Source organism: Pinus tabuliformis, chromosome 8 (assembly GCF_031772625.1).
Source record: "Pinus tabuliformis cultivar Carrire ecotype Pingquan chromosome 8, CPIR1, whole genome shotgun sequence".
In the NCBI taxonomy this organism is placed as follows: domain Eukaryota; kingdom Viridiplantae; phylum Streptophyta; class Pinopsida; order Pinales; family Pinaceae; genus Pinus; species Pinus tabuliformis.
The window spans coordinates 880,751,186-880,771,280 of record NC_142294.1 but is presented as its reverse complement, the minus strand read 5'-3'; positions in this window follow the sequence as shown (position 1 = coordinate 880,771,280).

Genomic DNA, 20,095 nt, shown 5'->3' with positions numbered 1-20,095 from the left:
AGAAACCCTTCTCTCCTGCAAGTTTATCATCCAAATAGGCCTTTGTCTCTGATACCAGCTGTTAGAAATTAATTGATAGCGAAATGAAATACACAAAATATTACAGGACCACAAATATAGAAACACATAAAACAAGAGAGACATATATATACATGGTTCACCCTATTTGGGCTATGTTCATAGAGAAACAACCAATACTTCCTTTTATATTATCCAACAAAATGAAGAGATACAACCTATAGCAGATCCTCCGTAATTTCTTCTTCACTCTCACACAATCTCCTCTCTCTCTCTCTCTCTCTCTCTCTCTAAATAATAATCCATTACTACAATACATTTCCCTCATATAAACCGATGGGGTGCCTTATAGGGAAAAAAACCTTAAATTAACATAAATTATAATGTTATATCAGCCGCCTAATGAATGATCCATATTTACTATGAAATTATAGTATTCTACAAGGACAATTTTCATCTATCTTTAGCTTTGGAGGCATTGGCCCTGAACCCCTGCCAGGGGGGGGAGGGGCTCATAAAATTCATCGTCGCCCTCGCTTATACCTCCTAGACAATGATTAAATAGGTAGGAATAGTGATCCAACACAATTGAAACAAAAACCTCTGGACAATCAGGAACATAATGAGGCTCCCCACCCAACACTTGTTGAATGGATAGTCATGCCTTTCAAGTTGACGAATGCCCTGACAACCTTCATGCAGTTGATGGATGACATATTGTAGCCCTTCACCAACTCATTCACGGTACTATATCTGGGTGAAATCCTCATCTTTAGCCAGAGTTGGGAAGAGAACATACACCATATTCGACAGGTCCTCCATACCGTGCGAGAACACAAATTGTGTGCCAATTTGGAGAAATACACTTTTGGTATGACCTAGGTTCAAAAAATGGGGTGAATGATTGATGAGTGGGATGTTCATGTGGACCTATCTAGAATTCAAGATTTTCAGGATTGGCCATCCCCAACTACTCTAACAGAGCTCCACAACTTTCTGCGTCTTTCCAATTTATATCGCAAGTTCATGTTGGGATACTCTCATATCACTTGGCCTTTATGTTGGCTTAATGGATCTTGACCCAGGTTTAGAGTTAAGTTTGCCAAAGAAATCCTACACTATCGGCCCTTTTGGCATCAATCTGCGAAGTGCGGACTGAAGTCTCACTCGGTGCAGTATGGGGGGATGCTGGAACGAAGTTTCCACACTCTGAGATGGTTGTGATTTCGGTTTTCTACCTGAATCCCTCCCTTCACGTAGATCGATAAGCCTTTAGGGCTTATCGAAGTATTTCCTCTTCCATGTTTCAAAACCTCCGTGAAGGTATTCAATTATCCTGTGCGCAACCCTAAACAATGATTGAGGCACTTACGCACCTCTATAACTATGTTACTATCTCATTCCCAAATTATCTTAAGTATTAGTTACTTTACCATGCATTTAGTATTATCCTCACGTAAACATACATTATCACTTGAGATCAAACAACATATAGAAACAGATACATTTGCACATTAAATTAGCATTATAATGTAAACTCAGAACTTAACATATCATAATCGAATGCAATAATCAGAAATATAAAACACAATGATTGAGACCACTTATCTTTATTTATAATTCAAGTTCGCAATATAGACTCTATTTGCCCTACGCACACAACTGCATCAGTCTGTGCACTCAGCTGCGGAGTTCCAACCTAGGCCTCTACGCACTTAGCTACAAAGCCTCTTCCTACGCTAAGACTCTCACTCTTAGCTCTCCCAGAACTTACCATTGACTCCTAACTTCTTACTAACTCCTATTTTATACAATCCCATGGTTTGTGGACCGTGGATCGATCTCAAAACCAATACAACTTATCTAAACTAAGGGCGAAAAACCCTTTTAACTTTAGACATCTTTCACGCTTCATGACCACAAAATGTGGAGACTTTACATTTCTTTACAAAAAATCTTAGCCTTCTGCCCCAAAACTTGGGTGTTTAACCAAAAATTGACCCCCAGGGGACCCGTTCCCAATAGGCCCCCAACACAAACATGGTGACTCACCCTTGAGTCACTAGGTTGGGGTGAAGAACTTGTTGCAAAGACCTCCTAGCTTGACCTAGACAACTGTAACCTCGACGGCGCACTGCGTTTCTGCTTGCTTTAGCTCCTCAACCAATTGTTCTGTCACTAGCCCTGCATTAGCAGTCTATAGTTTCTGTTGACTCTCCTGCAGACTGGCCAACTTGCCTTCAATTGTAGTCATGATCTCATAGGCCTCATCTAACCAAGGCTTCAAATGAGCTTTCAGCATGGATTCCATGTGCTACACTACGTCTACCTGTTGCTTCAGCGCCTTGACCTCCTATAGCTTCGCGAGCCTTAGCGGGATGATAACAATTTGCCTTGTTTCCTTAACCTCGTCGTAGCACTGCTATAGCTCCCGTGCTTCTATCTCCAACCTCTGTACATTGGGTTCCTCTTATAGGCTGGTGAGGACCTTGAGTGAATGCTCGAAAAGTGTCGTGTAGTCTGTCATTGCACTTGCTACCACTGCTACCATATCTGCCACAACAGTCACATGCTGCTCCCTGACTTCTGACAGAGTCAAAGGTTGGGCCTTCAACTGTAACTTTGTGACCTTGAGGTTCATCTCTAGCTGAACCTTGGCCAACTCTGTTTGTGCGTCATGCACTCCCGCAACAAGTTTTCGAGCCTGAACATCGTCTCGCTCAACCTTAGGGATGTCTAGCTCTGGGACAGTCTGGCATGCTTCATCTACAACCTTAGTGAGGCACTGGTTTTTATTTGTGAGGTTGGTCACAAGGTTGAGAGAGGAGATGCATTCTACTACCATCTAATCATTATTCACCTTTTGTTCATTGATCACCTACAAAGTGCATTGGTTGTGAGCCTGAAGCTCAACGACCACAACATCCTGCAAAAGGCAAAGCACTCTGCTAGGAAGTGCTACCAAATTAAGGTCCACACCCTTGAGGGCATTGACAGTGGGTCTGTCAGCGTTAGTTACTATTGTCAATGCTCCGTCTGGTAGTATTATGGATCGGGGGTCCTAACGCGCATCATCTTCATAGCTTCGGAGGTGCCAATGGCCACACTTGTGGGCGCCACACTAGTCTGTATCTATGAAGCATGCATCTGCAGCTCGCGTAGACTCGTTTGAATGGTGCCCAGTTCCTGCTACTATTGCTGCTCAAACTGCTGTAGCAGTTCAGTGGTGGCATCCCACGCCGTATCCCCTATATCTTCTAGATCCCCATCTGTGAGGGTGGTCAGATCCGAAGACGTCTTGATCAATTTGGACTTCTTCCATGGCCCTATATTTTATGGACCCCTAGTGTGCTTGATACGGAATAGATTTGTTTCCAGGTCTACTCCTCCCTACTCTATCAGTTAATCTGCTTCTTCCTCTGTCTTTGATGAGGGAAATTTCTCTTTTTCAGAGCTGTGGTCCTCTCCTCTTTCCTATCCTGCTTTCCCTCCTGCCTCCTGTGCATTAGCATGCTCTACCTTAGCCTTATCATCGACCTCCTTTTTATGTTTCATGGCCAGCTGCTCCATCTTCAACTGAGCCTCTTCCTTCTTCCGTTGTGCGGCAGTATTGCTAGATCCCATAGTCAAGTCTGAGGCAGTGTGCCATTCTGCTGACTAGTTGTCAAGGACCACGTCGATCACATCATCTATCGCCAAGTAAGTAATGTCATGCCACTTCTGCTTGAGGTCCTTCCACACCCTTATTGATACATGGTGGAAATCAACCTTGAATTCTGCATAATCCTGCAATCTTTTAGAATTGGTAGGTGACAACGGCGGCTTGCAGTTGATGGCCATGTGCACATTCATCTCCATCAGGGTCCAAAATATTTTGCTATCCTTTACCTGCTGAGGATCATTAGTTTCCCACATCAAAGAGTACTCCGCGGCCTCTGGGAGGTTTGGCGCGACCAAAGGGAACTCACTATCTTCGAGCAGCTCCCATGATACCAGTGCTATGGATAGCAAGAGCAATCCATAGTGAAATTTCTTGTAGAGATCTTACGCTTCGCGGAAATTTGCAAGGAACTCACTGCAAAGGTAGTGTGCCCAATTGAATTGAACACATTCTACATATTTGGCTGCCAAAGCTACAATTGGTTCCGAAACTTCGTCTGTGTGACACTTCCGCATAACCTTCCCTGCCAAGAGTTGTGTGGCTACTTTGACTTTCGAGTCACAGATGGTTGAGATGGTGTAGCCACAAGGCTCCTTCACTAACTTGAACTTTTCCTTCATGGCCTTTGCGAGCACATGTTCGCCAGTCTTTCTGCCAAATGTTATGGCTAGATTTTCCCCTGTGTATGGCAGTCACGTGATGCTATGGATCAGTCTATCAGTGATGGGTATTGGCTCCTCCAGCCACAAACACCCATCATGCACCAAGCAAAGTAACTTCTTGATTACCACCATTGTGATGGGCACGCAGTTGTAATGCGGCACCCATAGCAGGTTGAGTAGTCCTGCCTTATCCATGCCTCTCAGCCACTTTCACAGCTCCAACACTGTTATGCTAGTGGTTTTTTGGAACATGCGATGCATGAGTTGATCTATTGCTAGGTGAGGAAACCGCTCTGTGGTCGCTAAAGCCTAGTATTCTAATATCAAAAGGAGAACACGCCCCAAGCGCAATCCTTCAAACATAGTCTGGTTCGGTAAGACGGGTGTATGCAGGGTGACCTTACTCTCGTCAATGTCTTTGGGCACCTGGGTCTTTCCCTTGCATGGAGGAATGTACTCACGCAACTTAGTGATGGGGTCAGACCCCATAATTTCGACATCTTCCATTTCCATCCCAACATCCTCATCATCCATTGGGATATCCTCAAACTCCTCTTCTTTTGGCTCTAGGTTAATTGTCTTGCCCTTTTCTTGTGCAGTAGGCTTAACCTTCTGTGGGTGTTTCCTAGGAGATGCACGCACCAGCTACGATGGCGCATACTACTTTCCCTTCTTGACCTTGTCATCCTCCGTGGTCGGGGTAGGCCTTAGCCTAGGCATCCGTGGAGACTTTGGTACTTCCATTCGTATTTCTGCAGGTGCTCCATTCGAGGCAGCTTGATCTACTACCATAGCCACCTCTTGGACAACTCCCTCCCCTGTCACTTCTTCCGCTCTCATAGCTTTAGTGGCCATCGACATAATGCTACGTAATAACTCCTGATTCGCCTGTGGTAATGTCTTAAACATAGAACTTGCTAGCAAAAGCTTGAAGGTTTCACGGTTCATGTGCGCCTGAGAGCTCAATAAATCAATTCTTAAAAGGCCAAGTGTTTTTCACTGGGCAGTCACCTGTAATTTATGGGCACTTAAAACTTCAAATCCAACCGTTCCCCAAAAAATTGGTTCATTAATGCTAGAGTGGCGATATATTTTCAAAGATCTGGTCCATAAAATCTAACTTAAATGCCGCCCCCTTACTCCATTTGGCCATTTTTTCATCATCAAATCATGAATAGTGACTTTAACAGCCACTTTCTGACTGCTCTGCATGGTTATTTCCTTGGTAGCGCACCCCCTTGTGCACTTCTGTGGGCATTGTGACATATATTCATTCCACGCAGTTTCCCGATCACGCAACTATTTGACCCGGGCAGTGTAGTTTATAGTCCCATGCCTCCTTTTAGCTCTCTGGAGCACTAAGACTATGCTTCCCTCATATAGTCACCTAGGTGGATCACCGATGTATGGCTTCAATCAGCTGCCATTCACCTTCCCTGGGAAGGGTTCTCCATTCAATTTGACCAACTAAACTGCTCCACCATCGGTAATATCCTTGATGACATATGGTCCTAGCCAATGCATCCTGAATTTCCCTGGAACTTTATCAAATTGACTGTCATATAATAAGACAAGATCATTTACTTTGAATATGCATAGTTTGATGTGCTGATTGTGCCATGCCTTTCTGTGCTCCTTTTGAACTTGTTGATGAAATCCAACTAGAAACTGATCCTCCTCAAGGTCTGCTAGCTGCATGAGCCTCTCTTCCAAGGCTCTGCGGTTCGCCATTCCTGTGATTACCACTATGCACAGACTAGGTGTTAGTTTCAACCTTTACAACCTTCATCCAGTGATCAAACATGCTCTTACAAAGTGATTTTAAGGTGTCAAGGGCAAATTTTGTCATTTTAGTGAGTCTTCAAGTAAAATTTGGTCACTAGGTATTAGGTCTAGGGTTTGCTTTTAGCCCTTCCAAAGTTGTCCAAATGTCGGTCCATGTCACCATTTAGCTCAGTGCACCATCATTCAGAGGGTTGTCATCATCATGTTGAGTTCCACTGGGTCATTTTACACCTTGTTCATGCTTCAGTTGTGCCTAGGTAAAGTTCATTTCCCTCTCCTACGGTTTTGAAGGTAATTTCTCTTGGATGGTAAAATCATCAGCAAAACTTGTATCCTGATGTTCATACACCTTCCACTATCTTTAATTTACCTTATTAAACACTTCCCATCACTGAGATCCCCCAAATTCCTCATTTTCGCACAAACCCTAGTTTCTTGCTACAACTTGACAATTTTCAAGGCTAGGCCTGTGTTTTGCCTTTCTGGACCCCTTCCCCTCACTCAATATTTGAAATTATACTTTCCTCTATGTCCTAACATCCCTCCCTACTTCTCAAAATTTCCTCAAGAATTTAGAAGCCCCCCATCCCCTTCATTTCGCTTCATCTCAACAAATCCCTTATTCCACACATCGGGATAGGTTTTACTCAAATGATGTTTCTGAGCAAGAAAATATGAATTTGGGAAACTTGGGAGAGGATTTTGTCCAAAATAGGCCAAGGAAGAAAAAAATCCTTCAATTTTTACACAGGTTTCATGGTTTTAGAGAACTATCAAAAATACAGTTGCCTCGGCAGACTTGATGCACCTCTATAGTGACCTTGGGAAAATCAAGTTTTCTCCTAGCTTAGTTGGCCAAATGACTTTCTTAATGAGTCCAAGGATAAATAGACACAAAGAGCTTTCCAATGAGCTATCATGAGCTCAATTTGGAGTTAAGGAAGCCCTTCAAAAGTTGACTACAACAGCACTCTTCCTTTAGGAAACCTCATTTGGCACATTTTGACCAGTCTTGGGAGATTTGAATTTTGATAGGGAAAATGAACTCAAAATTACAAAATTCTAGTTGTGTTGTAAATTAGACTTAAATAAATTTCCAACAAGCTATCCTGCACTGGATTTGGACATCGGAAAGGCCTCCAAAAGTCTCCTGCAAAAAGCTCTATGCATAGGGCAGGTGGCGTAGCGCACATAACTGGCACGGCGCATTGGGCTCAAATTTCCAGTGTAAAAATACACTGGCACGACGCATAGGGAAGGTGTGGCGCGTTGGGCTTGTGGCGCGGTGCATAGAGCTGCCAAGCTTGTTTCACTCCAAAACTCTCTTCAATTGCCAAAATTTTTCACGACTCCTATTGTGCATGTAAGCTACGATCTCTCCATTGCTAGTGAAGGAGTTTTTCATAAAGTTTGCGCTGATTGTCTAAAGGAAAAATCAAACCCTACATTCTTGACATTTCCCAAGAAAATGCTACCTAGTAGGGCTAGCCTAGGGTTTGCATTGGTTGTTGTGGCTGCCAAGTACATTTGCCCATTCCTTCACCTTTTCACTCCTTCACTCCTTTTCTCACCTTATTCCCCTATTCCCTAAACTCTCATATTCCTGAAAATCATCTATCCCTATCCCAATTACCAAATTCGCTTTCCAAAATTTCCAAATGTAAAACCATAAACCCTAATCCCATACATAAAATCCCAAAACATCCCACATTTCCCTAAACTAAAATCTATCCCAAACAGTCCCTTAATTCTCCACTATCTTTCCCTCACCTTAAACCCATCATCCCTATTAAAACCCCTCTTCCTCTACATCCCAAATCACTTATTTCTAAAGTCCTATTTTCCTATCCCTAAACCCTACCATACCCTATTACTCTCTCTTTCTCATACCATTTGAAAAATTCCTAAATCCCCAAACCTCACACTCCTAAAACACAATCAAGTGACTGTCCTCACATTGCAGACTTCACTTGATTGAACCATATCCTTTCCCTCACTCCATTATACCTACTGTTCCATATTTCTCACAGTCCCTCATTTCCCTTTGGCATATTTGGCACTTGGAGACAAAGAAATCAAGTCTTCATTTCTCATTTTCAACAAACCAAACATACACTTGACATATACCTTGCAGCACCATGGATATGGACACCGACATATCATATGAACAAGCCAATGATTTCCACCACTGAAACTGCATGCACCAGGAGGACACTAAAACATCGAAAAATAGGATGAAGGACTTCAAATCTTGGCTGAGGCTTCCTTGGCCCATCTCAGCACTTGATAAAGATGACTCAGCCCAAATTTCTAGAAATTTGGAGCATTTTTTGCATTTTGAAATTTTTTTGCACTAAAAAACAGAGTTTTCCTCCCTATGCGCCGCGCCACGTGGCGCTCGCTTTTGCTAGAGGGCTCCAAATCCAAAAAACTTTGCATTTCTAGATTTTTCATGATAAATTATGGTTTCAAGTGCATGGCCAAGAAATTTGGGCAGGTTTTGAGTCCTCAAGAGGCCAAAAACACTCAAAAAATGACCTCATTGCCCCTATTTTGACACAGAGGAAGTAGTCTTGGGAGATTGAAGTTTTGGAGGGGAAAATTACATCCAAATTCAGAAATTCCACTTGGGTTGGAAAGTAGATAGGAAGTCATTTCTAGAAATCTATCTTGGGCTCAATTTTGACTTCGGGAAGTGCCTCACATTCAGCTCCAAAGTGGCGCGATGCTTAGAGAATCAGGCGCGACGCATAGAAGAGTTTTGCCTATTTTTCACTATACAGCTCAGAAATTCGTCCAGTTTTAAACAATTTTGATTTTTGATGTTACTCTTGATCTTCCATGATGTAATTTGATAACCATGACGTAATATTGGCACATTTTTACTTTTTTCTAGAGGATTCATTCACTAAAAGTGAAAATTAAATGAATGAATCAGTTTCCTAGCATATAAGGGCACGTTGTTTGATTGCCTAGATTTCAGTTCATTTTTTAGAATTAGTTGGATCAGCTCCTAAACTCATGAGCTTGACCAATAGAGGCATGGGAAGGAGTTAGGCTTGTCTATATTATGTAATTTCTAAGTCATTTTCAAGGTTGGATACTTGGGATTTCTTGGCACTTCATTGTACATTTCATTTCTGCAATTTTGGAAAAGGAAAGACCAGGGTTTTGCAGCACTTGTTGGGATCCATGTGGCTCTATGTTTTGATGGTGTTTTTCTCTATTTATTTGTAAGTTCACTGATGTTTATGTGTATCATTTTCACTTCTATTTTCTTTTTCAATTAAACAAATGAGTGATTAAAGCAGAATTCATTAGACTGCTATGCTTGCCTTGAAATTTTGTTTAATTCTACATGTTTTCATCTGTTTAAGGAGGAGTCTTGAGACATTCTTGCCCTCCTTAGCCCCTCATCAGTTTGATCTATCCATTCATTCAATCCAAAGCATCAAAAAGATTGCCTTCCTTGCCCCAATCAGAACTCTGCAAAAACTAGGCCTCATCCCCAGACCCAAAATTTTCCTTTCCCATTTTTCCAACAAAACCCTCAAAAACTCAAATCAAATCCTTGCACTTCATACCTAGCCTAAGATCAGTTGTATTTCAGTCATTTCAAGCCCCATCGACTATCTTTCGCTGAGATTGACCCGGAGAGAGCCCTCTCCTGTCCTCGTAGGGCTAGCTACGAAGCTGAGCGTGGTTTGATGTGGACCTAGAACCTTGCCTTTTCAGCCTGAGGAAAATCTAGGCTCTAACACTAGGTACAATTTATTCCATTGGCATCACAACTTCTACACCATACACGTGTTTGAAAGGTGTTTTCCCAGTCAACTTCTTGCAAGTCGTTCTGTAGGCCCATAGAATCGCTGGTACGTGCACATCCCAATCACTTCTCTGAGCATTGCAGACCTTCTTCATTGCATTCTCCACTATCTTATTGAATTCTTCCACCATCCCATTTCCTTGTGGTTGATAAGGTGTGCTCTTCTGATGATACACCTGAAATTCTTCAGTCAACGTGCTGATTGTTTCATTAAGAAAGTGTGTACCATGATCACTCCTCAAGATCTTGGGACAGCCAAATCTTGTCAATACGCATTCAAAAATAAAATTTGTTGTTGTCACTCCTATACAGTCCTTCATAGGCTTCGTCTCCACCCACTTGGTCAAGTACTAAGTCGCAGTGATGTTGTACCGCGCACCTGTCTTCTTTCCCGGAGGCTAAATTGGGTCCATAAAGTCGATCACCCATTTCTCGAATGGTTGTAACATCACCTGCATCATCAAAGGCAGTACATCCCTCCAGGATGGCTTTCAGTCCTTTTACATGCATCACATGCCCTATATTATGCTTTCGCATCCTTATGCAGAGTTGGCCACCACAACCCAGCATGTAGAACCTTCTGTGTTGTCGCTTTTCCTGCATAATGTCCTCCTATAGCTCCTCCATGAGCCTCTGCTAAGATGCTACTTTCCTCAAAGTTAGGTACATAACATTGCAATATTTCATCTAATGTCATTTTTTACAAGTGTCCTGCAATGACATAAAAGTCTTCTGCATGGACTACTGACTCCTTCTTCTGTTGGCTCGTATACCCTTCTAGGGTAGTTCCCATCGTCACAAAATGTATGATATCTTCAAAGTGACTGTCTGCAACGTATACTACAAAGAGCTGTATGTCAGGAAACCCTTCCTCTAAATTAGTAGATTCCTCTCCTGTTTCAATGTGCGACAGATGATCAAGTCCCACATTCAGTTGTCCTAGCTTCACAATAACTTCAAAGTCATAGTCCTAGAACAACAACAACAACAACCTACAAATCTTCCCCCTCAACATAGGCTTATTGACCACGTATTTAAATATAGAATGATCTATATACATCTTAAAATGTCCAATCAACAAATATTTCGTAAACCTTTGGAGCATGTATACCTTGGCTAGTCCTTCGTGCTCTGTAGGGAAATAGTTCTTCTCGGCCCTGGACATCTTCATGCTCGCGAATGCTATAGGGTGGTCCAATGCCTCCTCACCTGCCTGTGTCAACACGGCCCCTAGCGCAATACATGAGGCATCCACGTGTACATGAAATTCCTTCTTCCAGTCCAGGATGTCTAAGGTTAGCGTGGTGACCAATTTCTCTTTCATCACATCCAAGCTCTTCTAGCATTCATGACTCCAACAGAACGTAGCATCCTTTTTCAACAATTTCTCCACGGGTGCAGTGATCTAGGCACAACTCTTGAGGAACTTCCTATAGTATCTGGTATGCCCTAGATTTGTGTGCAGTTGTTTCACATTCCTTGGTGCCTCGAAGTTGATTATCACAGCGATCTTCATGGGGTCTACCATCAATCCCTGTCTGCATACCACATGACCCAGCAAGATCCTGAAAGGGACCCAAAAATAGACACTTCTTCAGGTTGACTGTGATTTTTTATCTCTGACATGTATCTAAAATCAAGTGTACACTTTCTACATGATGCTTGACAGATCCGAACAATGTCCAAGCATCAAAGTATAGCTCCATAAACTTATGAATGAAGTCTTTGAATGCTGCAATCACTATGTGCGAAAATATTGCTAGCGCATTCTTCAGCCCGAAAGGCATTACATTGTACTGAAAACATCACCACTTAGTCACGAAGGTCATCTTGCTTCTATCTTCATGCGTGATTTTGATTTGATGGTACCCAAAGAATCCATCAGTGAAAGAGTATGCTTCTTGGCTGCCTATGTTATCTAAAACCTCGTTAGTCAATGGGGTTGGGAAGGGATCATGTACGCAAGAATCATTAAGTTTCCAGAGATCCACGCATATCCTTATTTCTTCTCTCTATTTCTTTTCCTAAACCACTATCGGGCTTATCCAGTCAGATTCTTCCACTATTTCAATAATTGTTGCGACGAGCATCTTATCTAACTCCACACAAACCCTTTCCTTGTACTTAGGATTAAGGCAGCAAGGTCTTTGTTTTACAGGCTTCGTGTCTGCTTTCAAAGTGATCTTCATGACACCTAGGTCTCCTATTATCCTTTTTAAATCAGAAAACTTCGTGGGGAACAAGTCCTAATATTCACGTAGGAGCTTAGTGACCTTGTCTACTGTTGCATCATCCCAATAGTCCCAATCTTTGCAAATTTTGGTTCCACCTCTGTGCCAATGTTGACCTACTTAGTTTTCAGTGGTGAGGTTACGTGAAGATCCTCTATCTACGAACTTTTAATGTCCTGGAGGTGACCTTTAGTTTCCAGAATATTAATATTTCAGGTATTCTCGTCTTCTCCTTCAGCAGTCTCGTTATAGCATTCTAGTGCATGGCTCAACTGTGTAGTCCAATCAGGTTGGAGCAGGTCCAAAGGATCTTGCGGTATCGTAAGGTTTGCTAATTTAACCTCCTGTAGTGCCGCATCAATACAGTCAAACCCATCCTCAAAGTTGAACGTCATTATAAATCCCTGGCACAAGATGTCACACTCTTCATTGCCATGGCGGAGCCAAGTTTCCAAGTACCAATTGATTGATATGACGCTAGGGTATGAAAAAACAGATGCACCCATTCAAGCTGGGGCTCCACTCCATAATCCTTAGTCCATTTGGCTAGGTGATGATGAGAATCATCCCTTCCATCATACTTATCTGTCATATGGATGTTTGGTTGCCCAAAACATATTCTCATCATCCTCCTATAGTTGCGCCAATCATCGAAACTATCCTTGTGCGTACCCGACCATATTGCGTGTGTAGCGTGCAGTACCTAGTCCAAGACCTCGAAGTGATGTTTCTCCGACACTTATCTTTCAAATGCATCCAAAAAGCAATCAACATCAGTTACATCCCTGTCTTCAGATGAAACATAGTGCAATGACTTGGTCATCATATTACAACGCAATGTAGATACTTCATTCAACTGGTTCTTCCAGTGCTCTAATTCTTCGATCAAATCTTACATGTAGGAGCTTTTGCAGTCCCATGCAATAGGCCCAGCGACTATCCGATTCACCCAATCTTGCTCTCACGTTGTTATCTTATAAATTTGATCTAGATCGTCATCACTTTCATAATCTCGGACTCGTTCTGTATAGCGTGGTCCCTCCATGGGATCTAGTGGCACCACCACACGGAGCGACTTGTTTTCAAATATCATATTTTGCCTCTTCAAGTTGATTACCCCATTCATGTCAGTAGCCCAATCAATTCCAAGGAGCGCAGGGTAGGAATTTCTATAATCCACAATCTCTATTACTTCAAAATCTGCTAGTGCGCTTGTGCCCTCGATGTCAACTGTGACCCCTTGTAGCCTCTGCATTTGGATAATTTTATGTTGATTCGCCATTCTTAACTGTATTGGAGACCACTAGAGTGCAGGTCTCCCCATTATTTCTCAAGTCTGTTTCGGCAAAACATTCATGTTGAACCCCAGATCCAGGATAACTTGGGTAATCTTGTACTCCCATACCTGTGCGGTAAGTCTCATTGCACGTCCGGTCCTTTCCTTATGCTTTCCAAGCTTCTTGACCATGAGCGGTCCACTAGTAGCTCCATCCTTACTAGCTCATCGATTGATCAGTTCCTGCAGGCCCTTCACAGCCTTACTATCACGAAGCAATTTCATGCAGGTCTCCAAGAATGTGGTAATCATGGATGGGTCCATTTCTTCAACTGGTTTTTCCTAACTTCCTGAGGTAGAGGGCTCAGCGAAGATTTTCTTTTCTTCCATAATTTTTTTTTTGCGCACTCCATGTCAAACCTAGTCTCCTCTTCTGGTGCTTTGCGAACCCATTCACCTTCTACAAGCTGCTTGCCTTTATCCTCCCCCGTCGTAATTCTGCTTCGCAGCATAATGTTTTCCTTAGGGACTTCCTTGCGGGGCTCAACCCTCATCATCTGGAGGTTCTGCATAGGCTGTGGAGGTTGCGCCCCCTTTTCGCAAATCTTAGCCAATAATATTGGGAAATCCTTCGTCGCATGGTTAAACTGAGTATAGTAGTGGCATGACAATCGTGTCCAATTCAGATAGTCCCTCTCGTACTGTCTTGGGCCTTCACAATTGTAACAAATCAGCATTCCTCGGCCTCTCCCAGGCCCTCCTCCACCTCGACCTCGTTCATGCCCCTGAGACTCACCTTGCGTTCCCCCAACGCCTTGGTCTGGAGGTCATGATTCTGTCTACACCATGTATCCAAGTGTCCTATCCATCATGAATTCGTAACTTCAGCATTTACACTCGTCATGGCCTACTGATTGACAAAAATTGCAAAAGAGTTGTTGTGGTGTCTACATGAATTTCTGTAGCAAATGGAAATTGGTGGTCAAATGTTTCCTAGCCACCTGGCATATAGCGCACCATAGCGCAGACCTTGCACTTGGCACTGTCGTGGCCTCCGGTCGTAGAGGCATTGGTCCTTGTGCTACAACATCGTTCACGAAAACTAGGCAGTGACTCTTTTCATGCCCCTAACCCTTGCATTTTAGGCACCAAACTTCTTCATGCGCCTTTTGCTGAGTTGTTCTGTCCTGCTTCAGACTTTGCATTTTGAGACAAAGGTTCTGCGGACGCGCATGAGTTTGATGAACCCCCAGATTAGCATCCTACATTGGTTTCTCATGGAGCCTCATCGCGATTTCCAGAGATTCTACCTGGGTCCCACTCCTCTATTGTGATAGCGCAACAGTTAGGTGGGGCGGAAGCAAGGCCAAAACCATTCGCGGCGCTACCCATCAGTTAGGTTCATGTTGGCTTCACGGATCATACACTTCAGTCTTCGATCCAAATCCAAGGGCATCTCCCCCGACTTCATCATGATCTCCTTGAATCCTATAATCGACTATGCTTGAGAATTAGGTCTAGTAAATTCTCTATTTAGCGTGACCTGGATATCTCCCAACGCGAACGTTGGGTTATCAGTACTATACTTAATTCACCACATTAATGCACGACCCTGCAGAGCACTAACCAACGTTCCTTCCTTCATTTGGTCATTCATGATACCCTGGTCTTCCCATACAGTCTTCACAATGAACCAAAACTAGTTCAGATCTTTATTACCTATGCCCTTGAATACAGGTAGTTTTATAGAGTTCGCCATATTGAACAGTGGAGGCGACAATGGTGTGGGTGTGGAGTGAGCAATGGAGGCAAGGATCGAGGCAGTGTAGATGGATGGGATGAGGGTGGAGGTGGTGTAGGTATTCGAGGGAACTGTTGTCTTATCAACTGACTAGTGCTTAGGGGAGACGTCTGCGGTGCTCCTCATCAATCAAAGGAGGCCCAATATGCGGGCTATACTTAGGACCCTTTCTTCCTCCATCCCTGAAATACTTTCCATTTCGCATAGCTCCAAACATCAAGGTAACCACATAACCTGTTGTTCACACAAGAGAATCTTAATCCAAGTATTTAGTGATTTTAAATACTTACCTCGTGGTCCTTTAAAGAAGTGGTGCTCTGCTCTGCTGTAACTTCCAGAGGTATCGATCACGAACTATGTCACAAATCCTCCTATGATGCGGTCGATCTAATGGTCGAAAACGTGCACGATCTTATCTTCAGAAGCTTCCAACCTCCTTACTAACTCCAGTGTCCAATAAATTAGATTTTCAAGCCTCCACCTTCCTTGACCGTCTGCCAATTTCACGATCGACTCATTTTCTCAACCGGGAAGGAACAAAAGAAGATTTCATGTATTTCTATGTACAGGTATCTGTCCAACCACTATTCTTTTGTCAATCGTGGATTCTTGTTTTCTGGTGCCGCGAATTCGTTGATCTTTCTATCCAACCAGGTTTCGATCTCTTTCTTATTTCGATTCCAATGATATGACATCACACATCTCATTATGTAGATCCTGGTCCTAGCAACAGAACCATTTGTTGCCTTGATGGAACCTGACTCGAGTTTAGAGTTAAGTTTGCCAAAGAAATCCCTACACTACTAGCCGTTTCGGCATCAATCCGTGAAGTGCGAACTGATGTCTCACCCCAAGCAATATGGGGGGATGTTGCAACCAAGTTTCTGCACCCTGAGATGGTTGTGATGTTGGTTTTCTACCTGAATCCATGCCTTTGCGCAGATCGATAAGCCATTAGGGCTTATCGAAGTATTTCCTCTTCCATCTTTCAAAACCTCTGCGAAGGTATCTAATCATCCTGTGCTCAACCTTAAACAATGATTCATGCACTTATGCACCTCTATAACTATGTTACTATCCCATTCCCTAATTATTTGAAGTACTAACTACTTTACCATCTGTTTAATATTGTCCTCGAGTAAACATATATTATCACTTGCGATCAAACAATAGATAGAAATAGATACATTCCCACATTAAATCTTGGTACTATTGAACCTTTCGACAATAGTCCACGGAGCGCGGACTAAGGTCTCACCCAAAGTAGTATGGGAGGGTGCTAGAACTAGGTTTCCGCACCCTAGAGATGTCTGATGAGTTCAGGTGGTTGTTATAGACATTTTTGTGCCTTACAGCTCTAAGCATGAAATGTCCATAAACCAAGGGATCCTAAGTCCCTAAAAGTGTTGTTCCGGCCCCTAAAGGAACAAGGTCAACAAATTACAGCTTCTCCCAGAAGTTCTCCACCAGAAATTGCTCAGAATCAGTCAAAACAGGATCATTTCAGCTGCTCCACTAGCTAGCTATGTTGCATAGCACCCAAGTACACCAGCTAGGTGCGCTGCAACGCACCTAAATGCACTACCAAGGTGCGTTGAGCGGGAAATGACAAATGGCAGTGTCATTCCGCGAGGTGGACAGACAATGGAAGCTTCCAGAATCTTCCCCAATGACACTTACCTCACTGAGTTCGACCAAGGATGAGTAAGAGGATGAGTAAGAGGCTCTCAGTCTCCAAGTGGAAGCAAGAACTGACAGAGAGAAGACACTAGTCAGATCATATGCTGACTCATCCTCTTTGCATACATCTATATATGGATCCCTCATCCCAGAGATCTGGAGGTTGGAATTTTGTACATTGCAGAGAATTGCTGTTGGTTTTGAGATAGATATCAGAGTATTGGGTGATTTATGCTTTGTTGGAGGTGAAGAGGGGATTCTATGCTGGGAGGTTGATGTTGGATTAGGAATCATCGGTTGTAACTCCTCCTGGATCTTCTTGTTATATCAATAAAACTATTTGAGTTTCTCCTACATGATTCTGTATCATTGATGTTTGTTATATTTGTATGTTTAGCTTAAATCTGATCCTAAGCTATTTATGAATATAAATCCATGTCTTTGTGTAGTTTTCTTCTTCTGTGATCTTACAGGAACTTGGTGAAGCTGGGCAAGTAAGGGAGCAGGTAGCTGGAAGCTGTCAAAGAGGAGAGAGATTGGATCAAAGGACTAGCGCAAGACACAGGTTGGTTCATCCTATTCCTCTTCGTTTATAGTTCATAAAGAAGAATACGAAAGTAGTTTTCTCTGTTTGTTTCTAAGGTCACTATCACACCTTAGTGGGATAGGGTCGTTCTGAATAGACACTTTTCCCGTTAACAAAATGGCGACTCCGCTGGGGATTGTGTCTAATTAGTTTGTTTGTGTTTCTCTTGTTGTTTGTTTCATAAACATAGAAGTAGCAATCGAACTGCATTTGCCATTAACAAATGCAAAGTAGACATCTGCTACTTCAATCCATTCACTGGATCTGTTTATGATTTGAACAGCTGATTCACAAATGATCTGATTGCCCTTTGTGATAGCTCTTAGACCTCCTTTAAATCTACCCTCTGATTGTGCATTACTGATTGCTTTTACTCAGCCAAAAACCATAGATTAAACTGCAAACCGTGACCCAGAACCCGGATAGAATTCTCGTTTCTGCCCCAGCGCAGGCTCTGTGAAGAGATTCTGCATTTCAACGCAGTTCCCGAGAGGGCTACCTGCGCTGCAATCCAGTTTCTCTGTGTAACAGGTGCGTTGATAAGCCTAGCCTTGTGCAGCTGAGGTTCTTTGCTTCATTTTTTCAGTTTTGTCTCTGATTTTTGCAGCCTGTGATCAGTGTATGTGTCTGTTTAAAAACCCCTTTTCTTTGCCTTAATTCCGCCTCCTTTGTACAAAAAGACTGTAGATGTTTTTGTGTGTTTGTTACATCATTTACAGTTTTCCATTGAAAAAGTAGAATAGTCATACTGTCGTCCTTTGATTTAGATCTGTCGTAAGTGTCGATTTTGATCATAGGAGAAAGTTTATTTGCTGTTGACAGTCGATTATGCTTTTACTTTTGCCTTTGGTTTGAATTTGTGACTTTCTGGTGTCGAAACGAGTATTTATTTCAAAATCATAAAGTGTCGTAATCATCTCTACCTTTTGATTTCGAAAAGAATCTTGTTTGTGTTTGTCACTTGAAATAAAATTCAGATTTGTACATCAACTTTCTTTTTAGGCATCAATATTAAGAAAGTGAAAAACAAATACATGCACATGTGCATTTGCATATTGACAGTCTGTTTGGCTTGATTTAGGAAAAGTGCATTTACAGTGTGCTCTTTGCTCTTTGAGAAAATATTGTGTCTTTCTTTTCCCCTTTGTAGCTAGGATTTTCATTGCTGAAAAGAGATAAAAGTTTGCTTATCATCTTTAGATTGCATTTTAGGAATTACATCTACATCTCGTGGTGAACCCAAAAGGCAAACTTCATAAGAAAGATCAACCTAAAATAAATTCAATGAATCTAACAACGCTTTGGAACTTAACGCACAACATTTAGAGGTCTAGGCTAGAGACGTATTCCGGCGTCGTAAAGCTTGGTAACTGTTGTCCTCACTGATGGTTGGGTGATTCCTCCACTTTGAGACGATAAGTGCCAGTACGGACTTGTGCTCCCACGTACCGTCGAGTATATATTGGGAGACCCCTATAGGCTTAAAACCTTTTATCCATAGGAAGCCGTGTCGGCCGCCCTACTGATCGCAATGCACCGAACACAGCATTCGGGAAGATTGACTGCCGTACCGTAAAAAGTATTCTGCAGTTTTGCGATTGGTTTGGTACTCCCTCTACCTAGATCTCCAGAGCAGTCCCTTTCATTCCTTTTCAGACTCCTTAACGGAAAAGGTCCATCTGAGCACTTGTCACTTCAGGCTCATTAAAAATCGAAGGAGACTAGAGTCATCTTTTGTTTTTTCTCGACTCTTAAAAACTGAAAAAAACAAGTTGTGTCAAAGCGTCTAAAAATTTATTTTAAACGGAATATTCATACCCTTTTCCTACGTTGATCTTAGGTTGAGAAAATGGAGTCTACCAACCAAGGAATTCCCCTTGGTGGAAATCCTAGTCCCTTCTCCTCTTGGGGAGATGTTGGTGCACCCCATATGGCCACATTGTCGCTTCCAGGACTGACAATTGGCTTGCCAGTATGGCTCTTCTCAACCAATGTCGTTCAGAACACCACCATTCCTGAACAATCGAATCAGCAATTAGACGAGTCCAGAGTTGCCCACCAACCTTCTACTTCCTCTAATTCTTCCTCTCCTCCTTCCTCTTCGCTTGATGGGGCTGGAAAAGCCAAAAGTCAAGTTCTTAAGGAGAAGAAAGAGAAGAAGAAAGAAAGAAAAGAAGAAGAAGGAGCCAAAGGCGAATGGGGGAAAATGAGTGTCGTCTAACGAAAATCCACACACTGCACCGACTAGGCCTAAATCGCCATGTGTCATTTGCAAAGGAGACCACTTTCACAGAGATTGTCCTTGCATCCCTCGGATACTAAGGGACTGGTCTCCTCGTTTGCACAATCCGGTGTCATCAACCTCTGATGATCATGTTGAAAGCACACCGTCAACTAGCGAAAGTGAAGCCCCAGGACAAAAAGGGAAAGCTAGATTTCCTTGTAAACTGTGTGAAGGCAATCATGCCGTCCACTGTTGTCCCTTCTTAGACGAAGCAAAAAGAGTTTTGGATGATCGTCTGGTTTCACTGTTACGACTTCCTCCTGGATATAAAAAACTCTTGCCGAG